The following is a 6,000-nucleotide window of genomic DNA, read 5'->3' on the forward strand; positions in this document are numbered from 1 at the left end:
CAGGGGAAGATCTGTACACAGACCGGTGTCTCTCAGTCCCTCTCTCTCAGAGGGAGATCTGTACACTGACCGGTGTCTCTCAGTCCCTGTCTCTCTGGGGGAGCTCTGTACACTAACCGATGTCTCTCAGTCCCTCTCTCTCAGGGGGAGATCTGTACACTGACCGGTGATTCTCAGTCCCTCTCTCTCAGGGTGAGATATGAACACTGACCGGTGTCTCTCAGTCCCTCTCTCTCTGAGGGAGATCTGTACACTGACCAGTGTCTCTCAGTCCCTCTCTCTCAGGGGGAGATCTGTACACTGACCGGTGTCTCTCAGTCTCTCTCTCCCTCAGGTGGAGATCTGTACACTGACCAGATTCTCTCAGTCCTCTCTCTCTGGGGGAGATCTGTTCATTGACCGGTGTCTCTCAGTCTCTCTCTCCCTCAGGGGGAGATCTGTACACTGACCGGTGTCTGTCAGTCCCTCTCTCTGTCAGGGGGAGATCTGTACACTGACCGGTGTCTCTCAGTCCCTCTCTCTGTCAGGTGGAGATCTGTGCACTGACCGGTGTCTCTCAGTCCCTCTCTCTCAGAGGGAGATCTGTACACTGACCGGTGTCTCTCAGTCCCTCTCACTCTGGGGGAGATCTGTACACTGACCGGTGTCTCTCAGTCCCTCTCTCTCAGGGGGAGATCTGTACACTGACCGGTGTCTCTCAGTCCCTCTCTCTCAGGGGGAGATCTGTACACTGACCGGTGTCTCTCAGTCCCTCTCTCTCTGGGTGAGATCTGTACACTGACTGGTCTCTCTCAGTCCCTCTCTCTCTCAGGGGGAGATCTGTACACTGACCGGTGTCTCTGTCCCTCTCTCTCTGGGGGAGATCTGTACACTGACCGGTGTCTCTCAGTCCCTCTCTCTCAGGGGGAGTTCTGTACACTGACTGGTGTCTCTCAGTCGTTCTCTCTCGGGGAGATCTGTACACTGACCGGTGTCTCTCAGTCACTCTTTCTCTGAGGGAGATCTGTACACTGACCAGTGTCTATCAGTCCCTCTCTCTCAGGGGAGATCTGTACACTGACTGGTGTCTCTCAGTCCCTCTCTCTCAGGGGGAGATCTGTACACTGACCTGTGTCTCTCAGTCTCTATCTCTCAGGGGGAGATCTGTACACTGACCGGTGATTCTCAGTCCCTCTCTCTCAGGGTGAGATATGTACACTGACCGGTGTCTCTCAGTCCCTCTCTCTCTGAGGGAGATCTGTACACTGACCAGTGTCTCTCAGTCCCTCTCTCTCAGGGGGAGATCTGTACACTGACCGGTGTCTCTCAGTCTCTCTCTCCCTCAGGTGGAGATCTGTGCACTGACCGGTGTCTCTCAGTCCCTCTCACTCTGGGGGAGATCTGTACACTGACCGGTGTCTCTCAGTCCCTCTCTCTCAGGGGGAGATCTGTACACTGACCGGTGTCTCTCAGTCCCTCTCTCTCAGGGGGAGATCTGTACACTGACCGGTGTCTCTCAGTCCCTCTCTCTCTGGGTGAGATCTGTACACTGACTGGTCTCTCTCAGTCCCTCTCTCTCTCAGGGGGAGATCTGTACACTGACCGGTGTCTCTCAGTCCCTCTCTCTCAGGGGAGATCTGTACACTGACTGGTGTCTCTCAGTCCCTCTCTCTCTGGGGGAGCTCTGTACATTGACCGGTGTCTCTCAGTCCCTCTCTCTCAGGGGGAGATCTGTACACTGACCTGTGTCTCTCAGTCTCTCTCTCTCAGGGGGAGACCTGTACACTGACCGGTGTCTCTCAGTCCCTCTCTCTCAGGGGAAGATCTGTACACTGACCGGTGTCTCGCAGTCCCTCTCTCTCTGAGGGATATCTGTACACTGACCGGTGTCTCTCAGTCCCTCTCTCTCAGAGGGAGATCTGTACACTGACCGGTGTCTCTCAGTACCTCTCTCTCTGGGGGAGCTCTGTACACTGACCAGTGTCTCTCAGTCCCTCTGTCTCAGAGGGAGATCTGTACACTGACCGGTGTCTCTCAGTCCCTGTCTCTCTGGGGGAGCTCTGTACACTGACCGATGACTCTCAGTCCCTCTCACTCAGGGGGAGTTCTGTCCACTGACCGGTGTCTCTCAGTCCCTCTATCTCTGGGGGAGATCTGTACACTGACCGGTGTCTCTCAGTCCCTCTCTCTCAGGGGGAGATCTGTACACTGACTGGTGTCTCTCAGTCGTTCTCTCTCGGGGAGATCTGTACACTGACCGGTGTCTCTCAGTCCCACTCTCTCTGAGGGAGATCTGTACACTGACCGGTGTTTCTCAGTCCCTCTCTCTCAGAGGGAGATCTGTACACTGACCGGTGTCTCTCAGTCCCTCTCTCTCTGAGGGAGATCTGTACACTGACCGGTGTTTCTCAGTCCCTCTCTCTCAGAGGGAGATCTGTACACTGACCGGTGTCTCTCAGTCCCTCTCTCTCAGGGTGAGATCTGTACACTGACCGGTGTCTCTCAGTCCCTCTCTCTCAGGGGGAGATCTGTACACTGACCGGTGTCTCTCAGTCGCTCTCTCTCTGGGTGAGATCTGTACACTGACTGGTCTCTCTCAGTCCCTCTCTCTCTCAGGGGGAGATCTGTGCACTGACTGGTGTCTCTCAGTCCCTCTCTCTCAGGGGGAGATTGTACACTGACCAGTGTCTCTCATTCCCTCTCTCTCTGGGGGAGATCTGTACGCTGACTGGTGTCTCTCAGTCCCTCTCTCTCAGGGGAGATCGGTACACTGACCGGTGTCTCTCAGTCCCTCTCTCTCAGGGGAGATCTGTACACTGACTGGTGTCTCTCAGTCCCTCTCTCTCACGGGAGATCTATACACTGACCGGTCTCTCTCAGTCCCTCTCTCTCAGGGGGATTTCTGTACACTGACCGGTGTCTCTCAGTCCCTCTCTCTGTCAGCGGGAGATCTGTACACTGACCGGTGTCTCTCAGTCCCTCTCTCTCTGGGTGAGATCTGTACACTGAGTGGTCTCTCTCATTCTCTCTCTCTCTGAGGGAGATCTGTACACTGACCGGTGATTCCCAGTCCCTCTCTCTCAGGGAGAGATATGTACACTGACCGGTGTCTCTCAGTCCCTCTCTCTCTGAGGGAGATCTGTACACTGACCAGTGTCTCTCAGTCCCTCTCTCTGTCAGGTGGAGATCTGTGCACTGACCGGTGTCTCTCAGTCCCTCTCACTCAGATGGAGATCTGTACACTGACCGGTGTCTCTCAGTCCCTCTCACTCTGGGGGAGATCTGTACACTGACCGGTGTCTCTCAGTCCCTCTCTCTCAGGGGGAGATCTGTACTCTGACCGGTGTCTCTCAGTCCCTCTCTCTCAGGGGGAGATCTGTACACTGACCGGTGTCTCTCAGTCCCTCTCTCTCTGGGTGAGATCTGTACACTGACTGGTCTCTCTCAGTCCCTCTCTCTCTCAGGGGGAGATCTTTGCACTGACTGGTGTCTCTCCGTCCCTCTCTCTCAGGGGAGATCTGTACACTGACTGGTGTCTCTCAGTCCCTCTCTCTCTGAGGGATATCTGTACACTGACCGGTGTCTCTCAGTCTCCCTCTCTCTCTGAGGGAGATCTGTACACTGACCACTGTCTCTCAGTCCTCTCTCTCTGGGGAGTTCTGTACACAGACCGGTGTCTCTCAGTCCCTCTCTCTCAGGGGAGATCTGTACACTGACTGGTGTCTCTCAGTCCCTCTCTCTCTGGGGGAGCTCTGTACATTGACCGGTGTCTCTCAGTCCCTCTCTCTCAGGGGGAGATCTGTACACTGACCTGTGTCTCTCAGTCTCTCTCTCTCAGGGGGAGATCTGTACACTGACCGGTGTCTCTCAGTCCCTCTCTCTCAGAGGGAGATCTGTACACTGACCGGTGTCTCTCAGTACCTCTCTCTCTGGGGGAGCTCTGTACACTGACCAGTGTCTCTCAGTCCCTCTCTCTCAGAGGGAGATCTGTACACTGACCGGTGTCTCTCAGTCCCTCTCCCTCAGAGGGAGATCTGTACACAGACCGGTGTCTCTCAGTCCCTGTCTTTCTGGGGGAGCTCTGTACACTGACCGATGTCTCTCAGTCCCTCTCTCAGGGGGAGATCTGTACACTGACTGGAGTCTCTCAGTCGTTCTCTCTCGGGGAGATCTGTACACTGACCGGTGTCTCTCAGTCCCTCTCTCTCTGAGGGAGATCTGTACACTGACCGGTGTTTCTCAGTCCCTCTCTCTCAGTGGGAGATCTGTACACTGACCGGTGTCTCTCAGTCCCTCTCTCTGTCAGGGGGAGATCTATACACTGACCGGTGTCTCTCAGTCCCTCTCTCTGTCAGGGGGAGATCTGTACACTGACCGGTGTCTCTCAGTCCCTCTCTCTCAGGGGGAGATCTGTACACTGACCGGTGTTTCTCAGTCCCTCTCTCTCAGGGGGAGATCTGTACACTGACCGGTGTCTCTCAGTCACTCTCTCTCAGGGGGAGATCTGTACACTAACCGGTGTCTCTCAGTCCCTCTATCTCAGGGGGAGATCTGTACACTGACCGGTGTCTCTCAGTCCCTCTCTCTCACAGGGAGATCTGTACAATGACCGGTGTCTCTCAGTCTCTCTCTCCCTCAGGGGGAGTTCTGTACACTGACCGGTGTCTCTCAGTCCTTCTCTCTCAGGGGGAGATCTGTACACATACCGGTCTCTCAGTCCCTCTCTCTCTCAGGGGGAGATCTGTACACTGACTGGTGTCTCTCAGTCCCTCTCTCTCAGGGGGAGATTGTACACTGACCAGTGTCTCTCAGTCCCTCTCTCTCTGGGGGAGATCTGTACACTGACTGGTGTCTCTCAGTCCCTCTCTCTCAGGGGAGATCTGTACACTGACTGGTGTCTCTCAGTCCCTCTCTCTCTGAGGGAGATCTGTACACTGACTGGTGTCTCTCAGTCTCCCTCTCTCTCTGAGGGAGATCTGTACACTGATCAGTGTCTCTCAGTCCTCTCTCTCTGGGGAAATCTGTACACTGACCAGTGTCTCTCAGTCCCTCTCTCTCAGGGGAGATCTGTACACTGACCGGTGTCTCTCAGTCCCTCTCTCCCAGGGGGAGATCTGTACACTGACCGGTGTCTCTCAGTCCCTCTCTCTCAGGGGAGATCTGTACACTGACTGGTGTCTCTCAGTCCCTCTCTCTCTGGGGGAGCTCTGTACATTGACCGGTGTCTCTCAGTCCCTCTCTCTCAGGGGGAGATCTGTACACTGACCTGTGTCTCTCAGTCTCTCTCTCTCAGGGGGAGATCTGTACACTGACCGGTGTCTCTCAGTCCCTCTCTCTCAGGGGAAGATCTGTACACTGACCGGTGTCTCTCAGACCCTCTCTCTCTGAGGGAGATCTGTACACTGACCGGTGTCTCTCAGTCCCTCTCTCTCAGAGGGAGATCTGTACACTGACCGGTGTCTCTCAGTACCTCTCTCTCTGGGGGAGCTCTGTACACTGACCAGTGTCTCTCAGTCCCTCTCTCTCAGGGGAAGATATGTACACTGACCGGTGTCTCTCAGTCCCTCTCTCTCTGAGGGAGATCTGTACACTGACCGGTGTCTCTCAGTCCCTCTCTCTCAGAGGGAGATCTGTACACTGACCGGTGTCTCTCAGTACCTCTCTCTCTGGGGGAGCTCTGTACACTGACCAGTGTCTCTCAGTCCCTCTCTCTCAGAGGGAGATCTGTACACAGACCGGTGTCTCTCAGTCCCTGTCTCTCTGGGGGAGCTCTGTACACTGACCGATGTCTCTCAGTCCCTCTCTCTCAGGGGGAGTTCTGTACACTGACCGGTGTCTCTCAGTCCCTCTCTCTCTGGGTGAGATCTGTACCCTGACCGGTGTCTCTCAGTCCCTCTCTCAGGGGGAGATCTGTACACTGACTGGAGTCTCTCAGTCGTTCTCTCTCGGGGAGATCTGTACACTGACCGGTGTCTCTCAGTCCCTCTCTCTCTGAGGGAGATCTGTACACTGACCGGTGTT

This window comes from Hypanus sabinus (genome assembly GCF_030144855.1).
Source record: "Hypanus sabinus isolate sHypSab1 chromosome 24 unlocalized genomic scaffold, sHypSab1.hap1 SUPER_24_unloc_16, whole genome shotgun sequence".
Taxonomy (NCBI): domain Eukaryota; kingdom Metazoa; phylum Chordata; class Chondrichthyes; order Myliobatiformes; family Dasyatidae; genus Hypanus; species Hypanus sabinus.